This window comes from Sinohyriopsis cumingii, chromosome 4 (genome assembly GCF_028554795.1).
Source record: "Sinohyriopsis cumingii isolate HCF-2022 chromosome 4, ASM2855479v2, whole genome shotgun sequence".
Taxonomy (NCBI): Eukaryota; Metazoa; Mollusca; class Bivalvia; order Unionida; family Unionidae; genus Sinohyriopsis; species Sinohyriopsis cumingii.
Window position 1 is genome coordinate 94,442,487 of NC_142964.1, and position 26,234 is coordinate 94,468,720.

A 26,234-nucleotide genomic window follows, 5' to 3' on the forward strand; every position below is an offset into this window, starting at 1 on the left:
CTTCATCATGAACAATAGTACCATAAAATGCATATTGTGTTTAGGTCACGTGATGAATAGGCCTAACTAATGTTATTGCGCGGAATCCATTGTTTTTTTTTTATTGGTATCTTCTTTCAGCATAATATCCCAACAAATCCTAAAATTTGTCCCTGAAATTGATAAACTTCTTCCTTACTCCAAGTGCAAGTGACTTGCAAAATTTATCAACTGTAGATGGTGAAAGACTCGAATTATTGTTCGGAACGAAATTGTTACAGACGGACGGACCATAATCCCATAACATGGCTTGTGTATGCAAATACCTGTAATACTTTTGTTTTTTTAAAGATCTTTTACAAGCAGTTCAATGCCTACTAATAATAACTAAGAAGAAAAGGGTCTAGCTGACGACAACTTATCTCTAACTTAGATGAAAGAAGATAAATGACAATTAACGAGGACACCGCCAGGAGTCTTGTTGCAAACTATTCTGAACCATTGAAAAATTGAATCTCCAAATTAAAGGATTTCAGAGCATTTTCAAAAAGTCTGATTCAGCAGAGAGAGAGAGAGAGAGAGAGAGAGAGAGAGAGAGAGTGATTTGGATTTTTAACGTAGCTTTAACAATTTTTAAGTCATATCGCTACAATATCTGCAACGTGGCAGTTTATAGCGATGTCTAGTACAGGGGCATCATGCCGCAGACATGTAGCATGATGTCACACCCAGTCACATTATCCAAACACCAGGACGACCCGTCATAAAAATTGTTAAAGTTACGTCAAAAACCCAAATCACACACACACACACACACACACACACACACACACACACACACACACTCTCTCTCTTTTTTATATTTTAAATTTAATGGCGTGTGTACAAATCCTTGAACAACATTTCATTTGAGCACAAATGATGAGTGATTCATTATTAAACATTTTTCATCTTAAGAGCCAGGGTTATCATCGCTGTAATTATCATAACTAATAGACGTAATACATATATCAATCCCGACTATCACACATATCTTTAAATGGAAAATTCATATATATATATATATATATATATATATATATATATATATATATATATATATATATATATATATATATATATATATATATATATATATATATATATATAAGTACAAATAAACAACATATTTTAAATATACCTTCGAATATATTCACACACACATACAGACATAAACAGTGTAAAAGAAAGCAAGACAAGTATAAAGCAAACGATGAATACTATAGAAGAAAGAGCATGCCTTTTAGAAATTGGTTCTTAATCCAGCGTTTTGAGCTATACCAAATAATATTTAAATCAAGTGTCACCGTATTCTAACTTCAAACAACGTAGACCCGGAACTGCAGTATGACAATGTGCAAGTCGATCGGGGTCTATCCATGATTTCAGAGAACAACGTAATCACTGACTTGTTAGTGCAGTGCACCACGATATGTCCGAGTTAACCTTATATGCATTTGGATGCGTGCTATGCGTAAGCAAAGGCGTCCATCCAGCAAGCCATCTAATCATCTCGTTTGTTTAGGGTTTGACTCAAATTTGAGTTTTCTACGCAACTGTCGTTTATAATCAAGAATGCTCGTAATTCGGTTGATCTTGCTGAGTCAAACGTTGATCAACATGGTCTAATGACGTAATCTCAAACTTCAGCATGTTGATTTCGTATGACTAGACTCCTAATAGAAAACGCTCTCTCTCTCTCTCTCTCTCTCTCTCTCTCTCTCTCTTGATCGATCAATCGATAGATCGATCGATTCTATGTTGTGGAACGAAATATAAATCTCAAAATAATACTTATTTATCTCAACCTTCATTGCTTGCAATACACAACCTTGGACTATGGCGCACTATAGAATAATTAGTAATCAGTTTATTCTAACATACCTGGAAAGAATCATTGTGTTTATTTCAGGTAGATACCTAACCTACATATAAAAGAGATATACCGTCTTTATTCGTATAAAACCTCTCCGAATTGCAAGCCACCCAGTCTTGTATGTTCCGTCTTATCCTATCGTCGTTGTTCTGTTTGTCTGTTTGTCTGCTGAAATCATGGGCAGAAGGAACTGCTCAAACCCTGATCTGCACGTGCATCAAGGGAAGGCAGATCTTGATCTACGCTGTTTTCATTTATGCATTAATGATCAGAGACACGAAGCGTGGTTGATCTGCGATAACCCCTTAGCCTGAGACTCGAAGCCACGCAGACAGAGGTGAAATGGCAGTGATCCGTAACTGTATATACGCATGAGGTCAGCAAGTGGTAATGGATAATTTTAAATAGCTAAGAAACGGACGGATATTTGTGCAAATAACGACAATTAAAGGGTTAAAATAGAGAAATTTTCCCGCCGGTTATACAACTTAGAATGGAATCTACGCAAAGGTTTACACGTAAGATCAAATGAAATGATGATAATGTGTACAGAAAAAATTGTTTTATTAACAGCCGTTAGACTCGATATTTAACTCCCTTTGATAGTTTTCTATAAAGAGTACTGAAAATAGATCCATCTGATATATCGTACATTTAGACAAACATTCACAGTAAAACTTGATACGGTGGTCACCTAGAAGTGGCCACCTGTATATAGTAGTAGTAGTTGCATAAATGTAAGGTAAAGTCATTTTCATTTCTACAGAAAATAAATCTTTAGCAGTTTTTCTAAAATTATAAGGAGACCCTGCTTCTGAAAGTCCCAATTTTGACTTTTTTTGTACAGATATGGCGCATAAATCGTGCCGGTTTTTATAATGAATTCTCATACTTGTGTCAGTGAAACTGGTGGTAATGGTGGTGGATGGTGGTTGTAGTGATGGCGGTGCTTTTGATCAATGACGAAGACTACTCTGATTTACGATGCTGAATATAATGCGCATGCGCAATAAAATAACATATCTACTTGTCTATTTTATTATATACTTATTTTATTATAGACGTACTTACTTTACAGAAACGTATTAATCGACAGGCTACTATTTTACAGTTAAATAAGCACAAAAAAACAGTGTGACTTACCTGTACTGTATAAACTGAGATATCATTTTTAAAAGCAACTCATCAAGTATGCAGATAGGTCTAGTATCAAATTCCAGAATTTGATCAGAGATTACGTCCTATTTGTGCGGAAATACTGAAGCCAATATCAGAATCCCCGAATCCATCATTATCTGTTGTCTGTAATACTTTGTTCAACCTTTTCCATGACTTAAGAGATAGATACCTGGCTCAAGTGCGTTCAGTAAGATAACTGGGTGGTAACTGAGCGGAGATAGATGTAGAATGCCGTATTTGAATGCGCATATCACTCACACAAATATGAATAAACAAGACCCACGGCTGTCGTTGGCTAATGCACCAGAAGATCAAGATCTGCAAGGGTTGCATGGGAAAACAATACCCAGATGAACATCATAGACCATGATTTATCGACGCATTTTGCGACTACAGATCTTGCTCCACTCTGTCTGAAGTCAGATGAGTATTATACAGGGTAAACACGATAGTATGTGATCAGGTAGATAGGTATATCTATTGAACACCTAAAATATAAATTAACCTATTGTAGCAACTGCAATCTGTACAACATTTGCGAAACAAAGGAGTTTGTTACAGTTTATTATATATTGTGACTTTAAATAGGTTCTTTGTTTCATTAGTTTATTTTTAAGGATTCGCCCAAGCACGTGTTCTGTACCAGAAAACCAGGTGAAATCATTATACGCGTAAGCTAAAATCTCGTTAAAGCTTCACAACGTATGTCATTGTGGTGGGTGTAGGGGTGAACAACAACAAAGAATTGAATATGAATACTTATTCCATGATTTATGTTATAGCGATGAAAAAGTGGCAATGTTAATCTACCTATACATTTAGTATTTCCTCAACAATCAAGTTATTGTATCCTTAAAGTCATGTGTCAGATAAAATTTCATTAAAAATGCTATTTTTTTTGTGTTTAAATGCACGTGCTCATATATATATATATATATATATATATATATATATATATATATATATATATATATATATATATATATATATATATATATATATATTACTTGCATGCCTTTAAAATTATACATGTTCAGTTTGACTTTTTCCTTTGAAGTTCTACAGATATTATATCAAATATGTTTTTATTTGGATGACTGGTAAATCGTATGCTTAGTTCGGTTCCCAACGACACATAATTTACAAGCATCATTAGCAATCTTTTGCAGGATGGTTACACAGACTGTGCAAAAGGATCACTGCCATCTCACCTCTGTCTGCCTGGGTTCGAGCAGGGCCGTAGAAAGCGACCACGGGCCCTGGGCTAAGAAACACCCGGGCCTCTCCTAGTTCTTGTTCAAAGAAAAATTTTCTTTTATGAAATTAAAAAGTTGTTCTGTCGAGGCCCTGGGGGATATATCCCCGATTGCCCCTTCCCCATTTGTAGAACCTAGGTTCGAGTCTCGGGTTCGGCCAATGTGGGTATGTGAGAAAGCATGCCAGTAACTTCTCGGAGCTCGGTGGTTCTTTGCGTGTTTTTCCCGTGTTCTTCCTTCACTGTTTATACTGGGCGCCATGTATATCCTATCTTGTACTGAAAAAATGGTGTTAAACCGTACAACAACAACAAGAATAACAGTCCGCAGTTATAAAAGAAACTTCTCAAGTAAAACCAACAAGGCTATCGGCGGTGATGACTAACAAGAATACCGAGAACGGCACATTATACGTTAGCCCAGTGTGTAACGTATAGGTTTTGTTATTATTGCCCAGTGTATAACGTAATGGTTTTAATATTATCGCCCAGTGCATAACATATAGTTTTTATTATTATTACCCAGTGTATAACGTATAGGTTTTATTATTACCTTAAATGCAAGCTATCTACAAATGTTGTTGGAATTTACTCTAGAACAAACGTTATTATGTAAAAAGCCATTTTTTATTTTCGGTCACTATGACCTTCACATTCGACCGAAGAAAGCAAAATTTATAAAAAGGTTTCAGATTTTCACCTTTGTAGGTGTTTTGTCGATAACTGAAATTTGTGCATCAACCTTTTTTAAAAACCGCAATGGCCTTGACAATTGGCCTTTTGATCCCAAAAGTAATAGGCTGTACATTGCTCCAATGGCACTATAACCACAACCTTTAGTCCAGGTCCGTGATGTAGAAGAAGCATTTTGTGCTTAAATCATTTTTTTTTCCTTTTAGTGACAGTGATATTGACCATTGACCTTTCGACCATCAAATCGATTGACTGCTTCCTTACCCCAATGAAAGCCATCCACAAAGTTTGGCCCCGATCTGTCTTGCTAAACTAACGTTATTATTCAGAACAGGTCTACCATTTCAGTAGCATTGAGTGTTGAACGTTTTATTATTTACAAAATGCAAGCTGTTTATAACGTTTGGTAATGGTAGATGGTTAAGAACTCGGGTTGTTATCTCGAAACGAACTAGGGAACAAACAGACGGATGGACGTACATACATACATGCATGCATGCATACATACATACATACATACATACATACATACATACATACATACATACATACATACATACATACGCGATAACGTAACGCCTAGGGAGTATAAGAATCAACCAACCTATAAATTTCAAACAAAAGTTATTCTGAAAAACATATTTTCCTTGTGATGATGATCCTAACTTTTTACATTTTGATCCCGACAATCAATATTCATCTTTCATTCATTAAGCGCAATTCCTCCACAAATGTTTGATCAAGGTAAGTGGTCTAGAGCAAAAGATAGTATTCGTATATCATCTTGTCTTTCAGTCAGTTGTCTTTGCCTTTGATTTGTTGACCCAAAAATTAATTACCTTCTAACCCAAAGTGTGAGCCATCGACTTACTTTGGTGAATGGTCGAGAATTGACATTTGCATTCAGAATCGACTTTATTTCCAATTACAATGGCGTTGACCTTTGTTCTTTTGACACCAAATTCAGATAGCTTCATTCTTGCTCCAAGTGCCCAGATCTGTGATTTAGGACTTAAGTTATTGTCATACATTGTTTTTAACTTTCAGTTACAGTGGCATTGCAATTTGAATTTTCGACCTCTATATTGACAGTGTTTTCCCTCATCTCAAGTGTAAAAGATCCACAAAGGTTGGTAACTGTAGATTATGACGAAACAGGCAACGAACGGATGGACGGACAATGCCAGAACAGTATAAAGGGTATATATAAGTCTGTATACAGCGTAAAAATATCCATGTTATAGTCAGTCTGTTTATCAAGGCACCTAAAGCTTCTCCCCCACCCGACTCCAAATATGGCATGTACCTCTGAGTAGAAAATAACGTTAGGTTTGTCCATTCATCTGCTCCGGACCGCTCCAGTAGCATAGTGGTTAGAGCGTCCGCCTCGGATGCGAGAAGTCGTGGATTCGAACCCCGGCCAAGTCATAACAAAAACTTATACAAATGCTACTAACAGCTGCCTCGCTAGGCGCTCAGCATTAAGAGGTTAGTGAAAGGACAGGTCGGTCTGGTGTCAAGATAATGTGACTGAGTGGGACATCATGCTACATGCCTGCGGCATGTCTACCCCAGTGCTAGACATCACTATTAACTGTCACACTGCAGACATCGTAACAATTTGACTGAAACATATTTAATGCTACGTTAAAATTCCAGATCAATCTCTCTCTCTCTCTCTCTCTCTCTCTCTCTCTCTCTCTCTCTCTCTCTCTCTGTTTACACTCATTTGCTCCGTTCCATCATGATGGAGTGAACGTATGTCTTGAAAAATAATGTGCATGTTATATGGTTAAGACGATGGAGTGAATGGATGCTTTTAAAACGCTATGGACTCTAAACGACAAGGACTTAAATCATGAAAAGGCAAATTATGGAATGCATCTATGATCTATAATTTTTTTTTTTTTTTTTTTTTTGGGAGGGTTCTCTCTCCTTTTTGATCTTCTCAGACCAGTTAGGGAGGCCCTCTTGCCCTGCATGTTATGGGTTGCTAATTTTGTATGTTTTGCTATTGTGTTATTGATTTATGTGGTTTTTTTTAATTTTATTTTTTTTATTTTTTTATTTTTTTTTCTTCATTCATTATTTTTTAATGTATTCATCTTTGCTAAACCAGGTTTCGATTTCCATTCTTTTTTCCTCCTCTTGTTTTTGTCTTCTTTTTTCTTTTCTTTTGTTTTTCGTCATTTCTCTGAGCGCCTTTCGTACTTCCGGGCTTGCTGTTCGTTGCTCTTCTTCAGTAGCTTTTGTTTTCCTTTCTTCTTCCAAATTCCTTTGTCTTGTAATTGCATTTTCTATTTGAAGCGATTTTATCTTTTCCCTTTCTTCTTCCTGTGTATCTTGCTGCCTATGTTTCTTAATTGTATTTTCTATCTGTAGTACTTCTATCTTGTTCCTTTCTTTTTCCTCTTTTAATCTCCTAGTTAATGGATGTTCCTGTGTATTTTGTTGCCTAAGTTTCTTAATTGTATTTTCTATCTGTAGTGCATCTATCTTGTTCTTTTCTTCTTCCTCTCTTAATCTCCTCCAATATGGATGTTCATGTGGATCTAAGTTTCCTTGTTGCGGTGACTTGGTGCTTTTTGTTATTTCTGATATTCGAGGTACTTGAGTTTTCTGGATTTCTTGTAATTGGAACGTTGTGATTTCTTCTTGTAATGAATCTTCTCTTAAACTTTTTATATAAGAGTGTTCATCTTGCAGTTGTTTTGCAGTTTCTGTACATTGCTGTACAGACATGGTTTGTTGTTGCTGTTGTGATCTTATTGGTCTATTGTCTTTTCCTTGTAAGCTTTGCAACGTTTGTTGTTGTTGTTGTTGTTGGTTCTTAATTTCTAATTGTTGTTGTGTCCTTTGTTGTTGTTGTTCTCTGGCTTCAATAACTTGTTGGCTTGGTGTGTCTTTTTGTTGTAGACTTATTTCTTCTTGTATTTTAACTAGTTGTTTCTGTTGTTGTTGCTTTTTAGGATCTATTGTCGTCTGTGCGTCTTTATTTCCTGCTTGCATCTGTATTTGTTGTTGTTGTTGTTGTTGTTGTTTATATTCTTGTTGTCTATTTTCTGCTTGAAACTGGGCTCGAGTCTGTTGGTGTTGTTGTTGAATTTTCTGCCCTTGTTTTGTGTTTGTAGTTTCTTTCTGTAGTGACTTTTTTCTTTCCTGTTGCTCTATATTTCCTTGCTGCTGTTGAGGATGTATTTGATCTATCCTTTGTTTTTTAGCTGCTTGTATAGGTTTTATCTGTTCTTGTTGGTTGTTTTCTACCTGTACTTGTTGCTGTTGCTGTTGTTGCTGTAGCTGCTTATAATGTTCTTGTGGGTTCCCATCTTGTGATATTTGTTGTTGTTGGGGCTGCATCTCTTCTCTTGCTAATTGTCTGCTGGATGTGATTGTTGTTGTTGTTGTTGTTGTCGTTGTTGGTACTCTTTCTTCTTGACTTTGAGGACATTTAAATGGTGTGTGACCTATTTTTCCACATCTATTGCATGTACGATCATATATGCATCCTTTGTACCAGGACTTGGCTAGGAACCCGAACATGTAGAAAGCTCTTTTGATCTTCTTCATATCGCTTTTTTCTATTTCTAGTATTCGTGTTCCGTCTAGTATTGTTGTTGTCTCTATAGTTCTGTTTCGTGCTGAGATTACTGAAATATGAAATTTTTCCTCAAACCTTTTTACTATTTCGTCTAATGGAATTTCAAGTGGGATATCGGTCACATGTAGTTCTCCAGTTCATTTTTTTATTTCTCTTAGCAGGGGTGCTGGTTCTTTTACTGTCACTTTTTCTTTCCCAATAATCATCTCTCCATATGGCAAAATCGGTTTTTTCCCTTTCGGTCTTACGATGTAACCTTTGTATCCGTTAGGGTTTATGGAGTACACTCTGTTTATACATTCTGGATGTACCATCCTCATTGCTATCATTACCGAAGTAATACTAGGTATTTTGTCCCTTTGTATGTGCCTCATATCTATCTCTTGTGTACCTTCTCTATATGTGCATTGCAGGTAGTTTATTTCATACGTATCTATCCTTTTCAGCTTAAAGAATTTCTCTAGTTGTTTCACTTCTCTTCTGGTCGCCATATTGCTTCGTGTTTCACGTGCTCTGGTTTCGCTTGCTTGACTTTGACTTTCCATGTTATTTTTCCTTTATATTTGTTGTATATTTGATATAAGTTGAATCTTACCCTTGTTTAGATTTGGAGTCTGTAGTGGACAGTAAAGATAATCCTGTTAGGGGTCCAGTACTTCTAAACTGTTTGCTTTGTCCTTGCCATTTTAGACGATAAAACAACAGACTGTACTTCTCAAGGGCAAGTTGTTTGTCAAACTTTTTGAGAGCGCACAAAAAACACGCCCGCTCTCCTCAACGTCCTGTGTATGCTCTTTCAGCGTGATCTATAAGTCTAAGATAAAGGAGTACATACCCATGATACAACTGTATGAGAGAGAGAGAGAGAGAAAGAGAGAGAGAGAGAGAGAGAGTTATGTTATACCCTATATGCGGCTAACACGGAGTTATGATGTGCACTGTAAGGAAATATGTACACGCTATGAAAAGACTTAATGTGCAGTCGATATAACTGAGATAAGACAGTACAAAGCAGTGCTGGATTACCCATTAAGCACACTAAGCACGTGCTTATGGCACCAGCCCACCAGGGGCACCAGAAAAATTCTAATTATATGTTGAGGATAAAATGAATTATATATAACCTTTTCGATCTGCATGTACGAATATTTTGTTTTAGAATGATGGCAACACTGGTATTTTCCCACCTTGTTAGCTTTTAATATTGTTTTGTTTTTTGTTTGCTTGTTTCACATTTTGTATGAAGGGGTGGGGGCACCATCATATTTTCAGTGCTTAGGGTGCTGGAAGGCCTTAATCCGGCACAGGGTACACGGTCTGAAACTTACGATATGTATAGTGGCGGCACGAAATTGCGATGCACCCTGAGGCAATTTTCTATAGTGGCACCCCTACTGAGACGCCCTGGGCAATGCTTCTTATTGGTTTCACTACTGTGCTACAGGAAACGTTTTAATTGTCAGTTGCTAATCTCCCTTCCACCATCCACTCTTAAATATGATTTTGTGAAAAATTGTCCTCGTTACACTAAGGTGAAAGTGAAATACTATGAATATTTCAGTGCAAACAAAGCAAGAAAAACGCTCCCGACGTCGCCCTCTTTGACTGCCTCCCTCCCCAGCGCAGACACTGTTTATGCGGTATGTACGACTTAGACGAGGAAGCGAGCAAACCTTATGAATTTTTTTTCTCTGTTTGAGTCAACGAGAAAATTTTGGAAGAGCTCTTTATTTCGTATTCAAATTTTTTTATATGAAGCGATTTTTCCTCGATAGTATGTGCAAATTTCGTTAAATGTGCTGCTTTTGCAGTGGCATGCTAAAGGTAAATGGCGCCCGGGGCGACTATGAAGGCTTAAAGGGGTCTTGGCGCCCCAAGACCTCTGGTGCACCGGGCAACCGTCCCGTCCGCCCACCCCTACCCACCCTCCATTAGTACACTACTGTGATTTTGTCCTTATGTCATATAGCAAACCAAAAACTTTATATTCGGTCCATACAGTACTTCCTTATATTCCGTCCAAATGTTTTGATGAAGGCCCGTGAAAGGGTATAAGAGTGATCTATTGTCTCACTTCACCGGTTATTTTTAAGTGACTAAATTGAAATTAAACTGTTGACTATGGGTCAAATATTCTCAAACAAATTAATTTATATTCTTACTTTGCGGTATTTGAAGAACATAAAATCTCGCCCCATACTGTACGCAAGCTATCATAGTCATTAGGTCTGACATCATGTGACCTCGCCTTTGGTCAGCAATCACCTTGGCCGCCATGAATTTCACATCCCCAAAAATTGCGCTTATCGATACAGGATTTACCGATTCTGGATGTCAGTAACACACTGTTTCAGAAGGAACTATATATCGAAGAATGAGATGTGCTTCAGTAAATCTGACTTCTCAGATGTCGTTTATGAAACCCTTAAATAATAAGAGTTCCCACATTGTGGTGAAACAATGATCAGACAAAATTCGTTCCAGAGAAATATCAAAGTTTGTTTTATTATTTAATATCGTTACGATTGTTTTCTTTTTTTTAAATTACGGTAGTCAGAGGCTCACGGGTACTGGTCAATAAACCATTATGTCACTGCCCATATTCGTTCTTTGGTTATACGTTCGCTTAAATAGGAAATCGTGTCTTGCTCTACCTGGATAGAAAAAGGTACCAAGATATCTTGTTCCCAAACATATTTGCAAAGGACTTGTTAAACCTGGCCTTGAAAAGTAGAAAATATTTAGTAATCTACTAATTGCATACCCAAAGAAACTGATGTATTTTTCACAACAGAAATTATGTAGTGCTAAAATAAAGGTACCCGCTACATTTCTTTTATATCTAACACATAAATAGCATGACAGTCAATACGGTGGTAATGTTACTAATTCTCTTAAATGGGCATTCAAATGGCATATTGTCAAGGAAAGTCGATTCACACGGTTCGGCTTATGTGGTCTTATTTAGAACCCATGATTTAGTTACTGAATTTGATTTTAATGTTGTTGTTTGCAGATTAAATGCACGGCTGCCGTGCAAATACCTTTTCAGAAGAGGGAAATTTGGACCCCAGTCTCTGTACTGTCTGTCCTTCATACAACTGTTTGTCTGTACCGTCCAAAACTTACATTGTGTGTCTCACACGTCATGGTCGGCAAGTATGGTGTCTTCAGAATATACGATCTTATGTCATTCTGTTGGATAGGTAAATTCCACCCAATTTCAAAAGTATCTGTGTGGGATTAGCCTGTTTCAGACAGCGCTTGTGATTCTCGTGGATCGATGTTTCCTTCCTTTTCAACTAAACCGATAAGGAGTTTTCGTATCTTTTTTTTAAAAATAACCTCGGGACCTAGAGCTTGCGGAATTGGAAAATTGATTGATATAGGGACCACTTTAGAACTTAGTTATAAAAATGATTTGGCAGCAATATACCAGTATTTCAATGTTCAACATTTATTCTAAATTATTGCATTTAATTTTTATAAAGTTTGTTATGATTTCAAAATCAGTGGTATTTATTTATCTAAAGCAAAGTCCAAAAGGTTGAAGAAAATCTTTGAGGCATAACATCTAGAACAAATTAAAAAAAGATGAGCAGAGGCAAAACAATGTCAGTTAGATCCCTACGTGATTCCGTTCTTTTTAAAAAAAATTAATTCAAAAATTTGGTAAAAATGGACTTCATGAAAGATCGCCCAGAATTTATTTCCAAGTTGACGCCATTTTACGTCTCTTGCTTGGGCGTCTGGTGTAGAGAGACAATACACCCGCTTCGTGCTTCTACAAACGTTCCGACTTTGCTCATCATCGTGAAGAAATTTAGACAGAAATATAACTGTATTTGTGTCACTACGTCATATAGGGACAAAACTCTCCACAAACAAAGAAATAAAATTTGCCTTAAACTATGGATAAAATGATTTCACAAAACAGTTTTTGCTTCTCTGCAGTGTGTTGCGTGCTGATTTATACATAGTTTGTCCTTTAAACAACATTACGGCTATAGAAGAAAACAAAACGCCCAAAATGCGGCCCGACATGACCCTGCGTTACAAATCATTGAAAATAATTGCCACCAGTACATTGATGAATGATTTAAGTACGCAGACCCTACTTTCCCATTCTTCCCAAACCTTGACAAAGAATTAAATTATCATCCATTAGCCAGACTATGAAAAGAGGAATGTTTGTTGAAAAGTTGATAACAAATGACTCAGTAATTGATTAGAAAAATGAAGTTAAAGACTTTTATCGGGTCAAGTCGTGTGCCTCTAAACGCTCGAGCAGCTGAAATCCCACCATTGCCAAAAATGTACAATAAAACCAAGGGTTGCCTAATTTGCGACCATTTTCCTCGAGACCGAAACGTTCAGAAGTTCGGCCACAGCCATTAGCTACATGACCAATCAGAAGTTAGGATATCGAGCTAAAAATGCAATCTTTTTCTGACATACAAGGTCTGTGCCAATTAATACGTTGATTTCAGAAAGTAGATGAATATCACAAAAGGCACATTCACAACAATATCAATGCAAAAGTCGCCAACCACTACAATGCGACTGCACCTTTAGTCTACTCCACTAGATGCTACCAACTGAACCAAACTTGACGGCGGACCGAATAAAATACATAGAAGGAACGTTACAGGATAATACAATTAAAAACTAAAGGTTAAAAAAAAATTCCCGCCGCAATCTTATATAAATTACGATGTTTTAGGATAATAAGTTCCCAACGTAATTATTTTTTTAATAATAATAATAATAATAATAATAATAATAATAATAATAATAATAATTAGTAGTAGTAGTAGTAGTATTGCTGTTGTTGTTGTTGCTGCTGCTGTTGTTGTTCATTATCATTATCCGCTATTCTCTTGATATCTTTCATCAATAAATTCCATGCATTACACTACCGGGATATAATTTCTTTAGCAAATCTTGTAGATGTCGCTGATTTTTCGGCACGCTGTGTTTCCATCCTTTATTGTTGTTCTAGGGTTTAATGCCATTTTCAGCACACGATAGGCTATACATGGCGGCCAGTATTAATGGTGGAGGAAGAACCCGGGAAAACCCCGGAAAGAACCACCGACCCACGAAAGCAAGCTTTCTCAAATACCCACATTGGCCGAATCCGAGACTCAAAAACATGTTGACAGAGGTGAGATGGCACTGATCCGTAACGGAGAGCGCTTTAGACCACTCGGCCACTCAGGGCCCCTCCAACCTGGAATAAGGTTAATTCATGTTTGTTCTTTATGCGATAGACACAATAAGCCGCTCGTTCATTATTGCTTTACAATATTTTTATATTTTGTTATAAATTTCCCCTAGCGATTTTAACAGGTAGGAGTCCATCATTTTTCTTAGATTTTGTGTTTTGTGGTGGTGGTGGGTTGTATGTAAGCTATTTATTCACTGACGAAGAGCTTATATAGCTCTAAACGATGGGAAAATGTTGTGAATTTTGCGCCATTATCAATTTTTGTGCTGACATATACATGTATGTGATCGTTAGACAAATGCATATATGTAATCGTGAGACATACATGTATGCGATACATATACATGTATGTGATCGTTAGACATATACATGTATGTGATCGTTAGACAAATGCATATATGTAATCGTAAGACATACATGTATGCGATACATATACATGTATGTGATCGTTAGACATATACATGTATGTGATCGTTAGACATATACATGTATGTGATAGTTGGACATATACATGTATGTGATCGTTAAACATATACATGTATGTAATCTTTGACATATACATGGAGATCACCAGTAAGTGTATCCGTCTGACTTATGAGCTGAGTGCGACGTTCTTGTCCTTCCAGATAGGCTTTAGTTTTGTCAGCGCTGCTATTATCTGTGCAATCCTGGAGAGTATTTCAGGCTTCGATCCTTCATCTGTTACAGCTGCCCCCAAATACCTGAATCTGTGGACTGTTTCTAGCTTTGTACATTCAACCCTGATGTCAGTGCTGATGCCCTTGTTGTTGTTGGTCATCATTTTAGTCTTCTCTGCACTAATTTCCATGCCATAGGCTGCAGAGGCTTTGTCATGGCTCTCTACTAAGCTAGCTAATTCTTGCTCATTTCCTGCTAGTCCATCAATGTCAGCAGCAAAACGTAAGTTGGTGATTGTCCTGCCTCCGATGTTGACTGTCTCTCTATGCTTATCAAGCGCGTCTGGCATGATTCTCTCCAGAAAGATGTTGAATAGTGTGGGAGAGAGAGAGCAGACAGCCTTGTATGACCCCGACTGTCGTTCTGAACCAGTCCCCTCTGCTGCCGTAGAAGTATACTGCACTTGTGGCCTTGTCATAGAGGTGCTCTATTACTATGATGAGGTTGGCATTGATGTTGTACAGTCTCATGGTCGTCCACAAGGCTGCATGCCCTACCCTGTCAAATGCTTTCTTGAAATCCACGAAGACGTGGTATAGATCTTTCTGGTGTTGGAGGTACTTCTCACACAATATCCTGAGGTTGAAGATCTGCTCTGTTGTGCTGCGCCCTGCACTGAACCCCGCCTGCTCCTCGGCATTGATCTTTTCAGCCTGTGGTTTTAGTCTGTTCAGCACTATCCATAACATGACTTCGCTTGGATGGCTTATAAGACTGATTGTACGGTGGTTTTGACACTGTTGCAAGTTGCCTTTCTTGGGGAGGGTGGTGATCAGTGATCGGGTCCATGGCGATGGCCATACTCCTGTTTGCCAGATCTTGTTGTAGATGTTTGTGAGGGCGCTAATCATAGCTTCTCACCCAGTTTGGATTAGTTCTGCTGGGATGTTTTCCACTCCTGCTGACTTACACTTTTTCAGTGATCTCACTAAGGCTCCTACTTCTTCGCGTATGATAGGGTGGTTGTCGTTGTTAGTTCCCGGAGGGACGTTCAGTACCTCTGGATCTATTGTGGCTCGGTGGTTGTAAAGTTCTGCGCAGTACTCTGTCCATCTTTTCAGAATATATTTTTCTTCTATGAGGCAGTTTCCGGCCTTGAACTGCTTTCCTGCTGTTGTTCCTTTTAAAGTTTCCCTCAATGTCTTTGCACATTTCTTCTATCCAGTTCTCTTTTGCTTTTTTCAAGTTTTTCTTGACTTCCCGGTTAACTGTTTTGTACTGCCTGCTCTGCCCCTTTTGCATCGTTCATTTTCTTCTTCAGTTCCCTCCTCTTGTCACAGAGATTCAGAACCTCAGCTGTGACCCAGGGTTTCTTGACTGGGCGATGTCTACCGAAGACATCGCTGGCTGGTTCGGTCGTTGCTGTATTGAAGGTGGTGATCAACGTGTCCATGTCGATATTGTCAGCGTCGAGGAAAGTGAGCGGTGCAAATTTCCCACCAATCATTGCCTGGAAGGCTTTCGCTACTTCGAGATCCTTCAATTTCTCGAGATCAAATTTTATTCTTGTGTGGTTCTCTTTCTTGACCTTCTTTAGATGTAGCCTGAAAGTCATCATCACCAGATCATGACCACTTCCTATGTCCGCACCGAGAAAGCTTCTAGTTTTGGCGATGTTTATACTTGACTGTAGGCGCCTCTTCACCAGTATGTAGTCGATCGACTTTGATGGTCTCCGCTTGGGCTGTCATGTCCATCTTCTGGATACTTTGTGATGGCCGAAGGTGTATACCAGCATAAGGTCGTTGTAACTAGTGAATTCCAGGAGCCTCAGTCCTCTCTCATTTGTCTGTTCATTGTAACAGCGCCCACATGTTCATTTCCAGTTCATGCAAGCGTCCTCGCCTATCTTGGCATTCCAATCACCTTGCACAACCAGAATGTCTTTTTTCGGTGTTTTATCCACAGTTCCTTGTAGCTGGTCATATAAGTCTTCCACATCCACGTGATCATCTGATGTCTGATGTTGGGCGTATGCCTGTATTATGGTGATGTTGAATGGAGTTGCCCTGAGGCGGATGGTGATGACCCGGCTGGATACTGGCCGACATCCCATGGCAGTACTCACACTGTCCTTGTGTGCAAGGAACCCAACTCCTTGCTCATGCTTGTCTTCTCTGCCACTGAAGCACAGTTTGTGTTCTTCCAAGGTAGTTGTTTCTCCAGTGTTTTTCCATCGTATCTCACGGAGTCATAGGATGTTCCAGTAGTATCTGTTCATTTCATATGTAAGCTCCTCAAGCTTTCCTGTTGCTCTCAGTGTTCTCACATTCCAGGTGCCACTGGTGATGTTGTTCCTGAAACGAATCTTGCTGCTCTGAGCACCAGTCATATAATTTCCACCTCCCCTGGTGCACGACGGAAGGCGCTGCCCTTGTTGAACCGGGCGACAACCGAGCCGGTATGGGATGGGTAATGGTTGTCATTTTTCATGTGGTGTGTCTAGGGCAGCTGTCGCCTGGCGGAGCCCAACCCTCTGACCACAGCCAATTACCTCCAACTTGGTGGCTCGCCTTGGTCACGAACACGTCGTAACTGTTGAGCTGTTAGGCAGCCTTCCCGCTTGGCTGTTGACTTCGTCTCGGAAGTTCTTCCGCCAAGTGATGCCGTATTAACATCGCACTATTTATCCATAGCTGGCAGACTCGTGGAGGGCGGGAGCGTCTACCTTCCCGTGCAAGTTTAGATGACTTGCCCATTTCTCAGGGTGTGTAAATAATAACCTTAAAAGGAATATGGATGTATAATGATCTTAATATATCGAATTATTGCCATCTAAAAGTAATACAATTCTAAAAAGGGAGACTTTGTAGGTACTGAACACTTAAATGATCCGCGTGACTTGTTTTATGGTAAGGACACATTCGAGTATTAATCCAAAGTGGGAAATCTAAACTACTGCATGCTCGTTGAATTTGAAAACTTTGCAAAATGTGTTTCCGGGTAGCGAGTGATTTTTTAATTATTTGAGATAATTTATTGGATGGTGGCTGTTATCTTTATATTCAGACTGCAGAATAATCAGCAGAATAAGGTAAGACCATTGTCAGAGCCTGGTTCAAAATGTCTTTATGTAAGCGAGATTCGTACTGCTGATTAGTCAACACTATTTAAAAACTTACAGTCCCTGTGAAAGAGCTGGTACAGCGATAAAAGCCGAAATTCTTACTCAGACCCTTTACTCAATCATTCTTAAATACTAGTATAGAGATGTCATTACCTCTGAAGTTCTCCATCTTTTATTCATTCTGGAACTTACACTCGTCTTTGATTCTGTCTGGAATCAGATCACAATTATTAGTTCAGGTTCAGTACCCACGAATGTATATTTTTAGAGCATTTTACTGTCTCCTTTTGGTGGTGATAAAAGAGTTGTGATTTATGCATTCTTGGTATGGATTTAAGGACAATTGCTTATTCTTTACAATATGAGCTTATGGCGTGGTTGTCTGTATGTGTTTCGGCGACAGTGCACAGTGAGTAATAAGGCCTTGGTGATGATCCGGAAGTGAAATCTGTTTTCCACTGGACATGGCTTTGTTTACGGTCCAGCCTATCAAAGAAAGGCCGGTGAACCGGTTACAAGAACTTCACAGTGAAGTAATTTTAAAGGTATTTTAGATTAACATATGATTTGTATTGATTTGGACACAGAGGAAAGTTCGTTACTGATAAGCATATGTTGAGACAATATAGGAAAATTAATTGTGACATGGGTCTTGCAATAACCACTCGCTCTATCGCTTCCTGCATTCCACCTATGGCTAGTGCACAAGTTCAATACACAGTTATCTCCCTTGCACTATCATGCCGTTCAATATGCTATGCAAGTACCTTCACAAAAGTATCTTGCTATTTTGTTGTTGTAGTTGTTGTTGCCATAACTGTTATATTTTATTTGTAATTAAGTATCATAGTACCTTTACTGACTTTTACTTGTTCAAGTGTGGTTAGTTCAGTTGCAGTGGTTATTTGAAATTTTCTACTGTTCTACAATTTTGTGAACACTATATCCTTCACCGTTTATTTATTTTTCCATGAATTCCAACGTTCCTTTCGTAACGCCATCTCTTTACAGTATCCCCGACTGCATCAATAAATTTCTTTTCTGATGTATTTATAGTCTGGTCATATGCACTATGAATCGGCAAATTAAATTAACGGTCTATTTGCATTTTTATAAAACCATCCCAGTCGGTTTGCTTTGTTAATATCTTGTGGTCCAACATTAATGCTTGGTTTATTTCTACAAGTGGCATGACCATCTCCATAGTCTGTTTAGTCTTATTCGAATCTTCTGTACCATAAAGTTTATTATTTTTGTTCCGTGTATGCTGATCTAACTCATCAAATCAGTTAACGCACGTGCTTCATTATTTTCCTCCCTGATTGTTTTGGTTTCTTTTTAAAGTTTATCTATTCATTTTGTTAAGAACTTAATTTACTTCCTATTTTAAAAAATGTCTCGATGCAAATTTTCCAAATCATTTCACAGATCTCCATTCTCTTTGAAATTTTCTGTTGTAATTCTTCTTTCAACTATTTCAGAGAATTGTTCATTCCAGCTTGGGTGACAATTTGTTTATAGCCAACGATTTATGTTTAGTTTTGTTACCACATTTTCTAGAGCCATGGATGCATCGTCTATTGTTATAAAATGTGTCATCTCAGAGCCCTGGAGACATCGTCCATTGTTTTAAAATTTGTCATCTCAGAGCTCTGGAGACATCCTCCATTGTTTTAAAATGTATCATCTCAGAACCCTGGAGATACCGTCCATTGTTTTAAAAGTTGTCATCTCAGAGCTCTGGAGACATCCTCCATTGTTTTAAAATGTATCATCTCAGAACCCTGGAGACATCGTCCATTGTTTTAAAATTTGTCATCTCAGAGCTCTGGAGACATCCTCCATTGTTTTAAAATATATCATCTCAGAGCCCTGGAGACAACGTCCATTATTTTAAAATTTATTATCTCAGAGCCCTGGAGACATCCTCCATTGTTTTAAAATTTATCACATCCTTTCATGCAGTACCTTGCGTATTATTAAAAAATTGACTAATATGACTCCGGGTGAACGTGGGCGTGGTAGACGCAGGGGTAGACACTGACGTTGCACTATCTAACGTGGATTTTGGCTACGCTGCACTTTAATCACCTTTATCTTTTTCTTTACTTCCATTTACACTTTTTGCAGACCTATTGGAAGGCATTTTGTTTTAGATATGTTGACTATCTACCAAAAATCAACTTATTCTGGTAAATACCGATGCATATCATTCCCCGTCAACTTGTACATACGTCCTGTGTACTACACTGCAGTGAATATTTTGTTATTGGTTAATCCTGCAATATGGTCCGCATCAAGTTTTGACGAGTGCGGGATTAAGGCCTTCCAGGGCTCTTAAGCACTGAAAATATGGCGCCCCACCACCTTCCCTACAAAATGTGAAATTTATAAAAACAATATTAAAAACTATAAAGGTGAGAAAATATCAGTGTTGCCATCATTCCAACTCAAAATACTCGTACATGCAGATAGAAATGGTCATATTTAATTTATTCAATTTTTATTTAATAGCCTGTTTATCAGTGACGCTGGTACACACGCATTAGCCTGTACTTCACGTCCTCATGCTAACCAATTGATTGACATCGATCAAAAACACATTCCAAAATCTTCTAAAAACGATGAAGAAAATATAAACAACAGTCCCCATATCTTTTCCATCAGCTGCTGTATTCAAGTTCATACTCTGGTAAACTACGGTTTCGTTTCCTGCCTGCTTAAGCAGGAAGCCGTGTCATGAGGTGCTCACGTGCAAGATCAGATTCAGTGGAAGGGTTGTGTTTAAATCCTTTATACTTCTGTGAAACCATCATCCACATCTCGTTCAACTCATCTGGTCGTCTTTTACATTGCAGCTGGATCATATACTATCTGGGTTTGTAATCAACCATTTTGATTCAATTTCAAAATAAACAAAAAAGAAATTTGAGTGGCAATAACAAAAGATCGACATCTGCAGCAATATTGTTTTAAAAGTGCGCAGTTTACGTTTACGTCTGGCAGAGACGTACAAGTATTCACAAGCCCTATAAAACGAATTCTTACCCACGAGTTGGAACAAATCACAAGTGCGATCTGGTATTTATTAAATTGCCCCGGTCTTACGCTTTCGAAATATTTTAGTTTATTTGTATGAATGAAATTTTAAACGATTTTAGATTTATTCGAAAATGTTTTACTGCATCTAAAAATATTTAAGCGCGGATGTCAAAGAAGACACCTAAATACTTGCGTGTGTAATAATAGGTTATTGCATTTGTATGGGAAAATATGAACTAGTCTTTTCTCGGAATGCTACTGCACGACCTTTGAGAGTACATTATTCTTCCGAGAAAACTAGTTCATATTTTCCATACACATGCAGTAACCTTTATTATATACTCAGTTTCTTATCTACCTAATGCTTAATTATAGAAAATTACAATACAAGAAATAAAGTAATTCAATTTATGCTGTGTTCAAAAATAAATACACAACTGTAGATTCATCAATAGACAATAACAATATTAATGCGCACATAGCACCGTCCAGCGGCCTTTGAACGTCGTTGCGCGCTCGACAGTAGTTTCAAAAGAATCGTTTTGATCTACTTAAAATTGAAATTTAGAGTCATATTGTGAATGAATACACATTGCAGCAAATTTTCCATTTGGTCTGGAATGGATGGTATATGTTTTTACGCTGATCCAACTCAATTCGGTTTTCTGATTATGATGGACTGGATTATTGGGTCAATTCAGTACAGTAAGGATAATGGATTTCAGCTGAAAATGTACTAGAAATTCCAGTACAGTTTCAAGGTGTATCGTGTTTAGCAGGACATGTCATTCGGACTTGCAGAGCTAACTAAGAAATAATATTTTGAGGAAATTCAGTGTGCAGAAATATAAGTATATTTATTACCATTCTTCTTACCAGTTAAAGAAGACATATTTACGCCTTGTCCATGATGCAGTCTTACTCTGGTACACCACATAATCAGACATAGTATTTAATCAAGTTCATGTCTGGCATTCGCAAATTTCAAATTTTAAAAAAAATGGATTTGGATATTTTTTTCAGCGTTTGTTTCGTGTTAAGTGGCGTTTGCGCATCGTCAATATATTCAGAAGCTACTTCCGGTATGTTGTCTGTCATCGCCTCTTCTGCCTTGATTTTTCTTAATTGAAATATCAATTTCAAGCAAGGCGCAACAATTAAACTTTTGAAACATATGTTAAAAAGGTTTAAAATCTTGCTCTTTTTAAATATATATGCGAAGCCCATATTTGGACAATTAAGAGGATCACATGTAACTTGAAGATTTCGTCGTTCTTTCATTCACCTTGGAATGAGCTCTAAAATTATAATAAGTCATATACCCAAGATTATGTGCATCTGCTTTGCATAAATACACATAATTCCATGCAAAACGTCATCACATGATCACTGGGTATGGTTTAAAAAAGACCTGTTTTGATCTCCTTGTCCCGTGTTTATTTCCAAAAGCATATTAGAGTTATCCCCACCTTGCTTGAGCATTGCTAATATGAGGTCGTGTTTTGTTTACCTTTATATTCACCAAGCAAACTACTATACTTCTAATCTCTTACATGTATGAAAAAGAATAACTTATTTGGAACATAATATTGCTACCATAACAACCCCATAATACGAAATGTAACACTTTTAATGATAATTTACTAATAATATTGAGAATTGTAAAGGTCGCAAGAGCGTGACCTTAATCGGTATTTGTAAAATCTACTAATTGGAGATCTTGATTTTAGCCTGACTGGTACATATCCAACTTGTACATGTGTATACCCTTCCTAAGTTTCATAATCAAGCATTTCTTTGTCCATTTTAGATTAGCATATAAATTGAAAATATATTGTTCGTAGACATGGAGCTACCTATAAATAGTATTTATAGAAATATTGAAAAACCTCGAACATAGGTCATGTAATTTTAGTGGGATAAATTTACAGAGGCTTATTTTTACCATTATCTTTTTTTTCAAGAGCGTCTAATTTCCGAGTAATTTTTGGCAGCAACCAATTACGAATCGCCTTTTGATCCTTTTTCGACCAAGGTAGCGTATTTTTTACACTGTCAACCTTTATTAATTTAGAAAATAGCATCACATTGAGGTCACTGTGTAAGCTATTAATCCAAAACTGTTTGTTAGTTTTGTTATCACATAATTATACGTATATAATTTATATATTCATACTATTTATAATTTTAACTTTACATATTTTATTATTTATGGTAACCGAAATTAGTTTAAAAATTAATAAGATGCATGTAATTTGATGTCACATACTTTGATATATTCAATACCTAATATATGCAATCATTTACCAGTATATAAGGACTCCATGGCTGAAAATTGAGCGTCCATCTTATTTTTGAGTAATTTTCAGCTGTAATAGATGGCTGTCTTTATTAAAAGATGACCTTATTATTAAAAGCGTCATTGTTTCCAGATTTTTGGATATATTGAACAATTTTGTGGCTGAGAAGATTGACTGAGTGATCAAAAGTTATGAAAGATTTGAAAAATGCCGATAATTCAAAACAACTATGCAAAGTGTCACATATTTTAAGAACATGTGCCAAATTAGAGGGTTTAATATTATTTTAATCTATTAGTGAGTCAGAAAATTATATATTTTTGGTGATAAATTTAACCATTTGACCGTGGGGAAAACATCATCATTCCCAGTGATATTTATCCTGTCAGTTACTAAAAGCTCTAGTGAAAAACTGAATTTTCAGGACGTCATCTTGTTTTAATTGCCGCCGCGGTCCGATACCACATCACACATCGCACGAATGCTTCTTCTAAACACATTTATAATCTCTTGGTCAAAAATCACATCTATGGCCTGTAGTTCAAATCACATGTATGAGATGTTGTTCAAAACACATGTATAGCATGTTGTTCAAAACTCATGTATACACTATTGTTTAAATTACATGTATGGCACGTTGTTGAAATCACCGGCCCTACCCACCCACAGGAATGATGGCCCTAGAAGCGTGAGGCCCTGGGCAACTGCCCAGTGTGCCCATGACTTAAGACGGCACTGCATGTATGGCCTGTTGTTGAAATCACACGTATGACCAGTTGCTCACAACACGTTTATGGCCTGTTGTTTAAAACATGTTTATGGACTGTTGCTTAAAATGCATCTATGGCTTGTGTTTCAAAATACATTTATGGTTTGTCCTTTAAAATATATTCATGTCGGTTGTTCTAAACATATATCATGTTGTTTAAAATACATTCGTATCCTCTTGTTTGAAACACATTTATGGCCCGTCGTTTAAATACATTTATGGCCTGCTGTTCAAAACACAATATCTCCTGTTGCTTAAAATGCATTTATGGCCTGTTGTTCAAAACAAACTCACTTATGGCATGTTGTTCAAAACACATTTATGGCGTGTTATTCCAAACACATTTTTGGCCTTTTGTTCAAAACACACTTATGGCATGATGTTCAAAACACATTTATGGCGTGTTATTCCAAACACATTTATGGCGTGTTATTCCAAACACATTTTTGGCCTGTTGTTCAAAACACACTTATGTCATGTTGTTCAAAACACATTTATGGCGTGTTATTCCAAACACATTTATGGCGTGTTATTCCAAACACATTCATGCCCTGTTGTTCAAAACATATTTATGGCGTGTTATTCCAAACACATTTATGCCCTGTTGTTCAAAACACATTTATGGCGTGTTATTCCAAACATATTAATAGGCTTTTGTTCAAACATTTATCCTACTTTACTAAACACATGTATGTCCTTGGTAACAAATATAGCCTGTTTGAAACACATGTATGCTCTGTTTTTATAACGCTTTTACAAACTGTTGTTCAAAACATATTTGTGACCTTTTGTTCAAAACACATTTATGTCCTGTTACTGAAAACACATGTGTAGTCTGTTATCAAATACCAATGGCCTGGATTTACAGCTTGGCCTTACTCCAGATGTGCACCTTTCAAAAAAGTGCTAGCTCCACATGGTCATTTTCAGTTCCTAAACTTCAGAGGTAAATTGTAAAATAAAAAGGGCCGATAACGTTTTTTACATTTTATATATTTTGTAATTCATTCACTGCCTTTCAGAATCTCGTATAATCTGGTCTGGCAAAATTCATTTTCCCTATTTTTATAGCTGCTAAGGATAGTCTACTTTAGACTAATTCGGGCTGATTTTTTTTTTAGCAAAAGGGAGCAGTCATTTTAGTTAGCAGTGTGCTTAGATCATGTACAATTTCCAAAAGTACGATATCCAAAGAAATGTCAGCCACATTACATCAAAGTAGCATCGAGGTAAGCAAGCATTCTCTCCACTATGCATGTTTTAAATGCAAAAAACTTCACCTTACATAGGCCACTCTCTCAAAAGTACATAATAACTGGTGAGCGCCCCCAAAACGTGTGTATGGTCTGTTATTCAAAACACATTTATGGCCTGTTGTTTTAAATACATGTATGGTCTGTTATTCAAAACATATTTGTGGCCTGTTGGTCAAAACACATTTATCACCTGTTACTTAAAATACATTTATGGTCTGTTGTTCAATGCACATGGCCTGTTGTTTTAAACACTTGTATGGCCTGTTGTTAAAATCTAATGTCCGATTGTTTTAAACACATGTATGCCCTGTTTATATTACTAAAGATTATACTGGTATTTCTGGACGAATACATTTAATCATATTTCGATTGTGGTATAATAGCTTCGAATACACGTTGACATATATACATACAGATATAGGCATGTACATACATATAGACATCCATATATATGCATATACAAACACATACGCATGTATATTTGCATAGATACTCATGCATAAACATTCATATACATACATACACATGTGCACATACGCATACGCGCCTGCATAAACATGCATACTTAAACACACATATATGCATATTGTTTAGTCAAATGATGATCGGCGGAGAGAATGCCAAAACATCCTTGCAAAAAAATAACAACATGAACAGAAGCAGCTATAATAATAGTAATAATAATAATAATTTACACAAGACTGCTTGAAAATTTCAGTATTAATTGTGGTATTAAGAGTATCCTCGCCAGACAAAAGCAGGTATAGGTCAATTTGAACTAGAAGTTCAATTAGATCATTAATTAAGAGTGTTCGAGGGTTGTTGTGTAGTTTACATTCAAAGAAATAATGGTAGGCTGTAGGCAGCTACACAATGGATTGGCAACAGTGTGGTTAGGCTGTAGGCAGCTACACAGTGGATTGGCAACAGTGTGGTTAGGCTGTAGGCAGCTACACAATGGATTGGCAACAGTATGGTTAGGCTGTAGGCAACTACACAATGGATTGGCAACAGTGTGGTTAGGCTGTAGGCAGCTACACAATGGATTGGCAACAGTGTGGTTAGGCTGTAGGCAGCTACACAATGGATTGGCAACAGTGTGGTTAGGCTGTAGGCAGCTACACAATGGATTGGCAACAGTATGGTTAGGCTGTAGGCAGCTACACAATGGATTGGCAACAGTATGTTTCGAATACAGATCTGCCTTCAGCACTGAAGAGTTTATTTCTCAGTGTAGCACGTGCGATAGACA

At 37.3% G+C, this 26,234-nt stretch overlaps 1 protein-coding gene across 1 annotated transcript in view; it reads right to left on the reverse strand.

Moving 5' to 3' along the window:
• LOC149801698 (uncharacterized) overlaps positions 1–3,473 on the reverse strand; it is a 32,649-nt gene extending 29,176 nt beyond the window's left edge. Inside the window, exon 1 of the mRNA XM_089955963.1 lies at positions 3,038–3,473. The gene's annotated coding sequence lies outside the window, so the exon portion shown is untranslated. The remainder of the gene's footprint in view (positions 1–3,037) is intronic.
• Between the last annotated feature and the right edge of the window lie 22,761 nt (positions 3,474–26,234).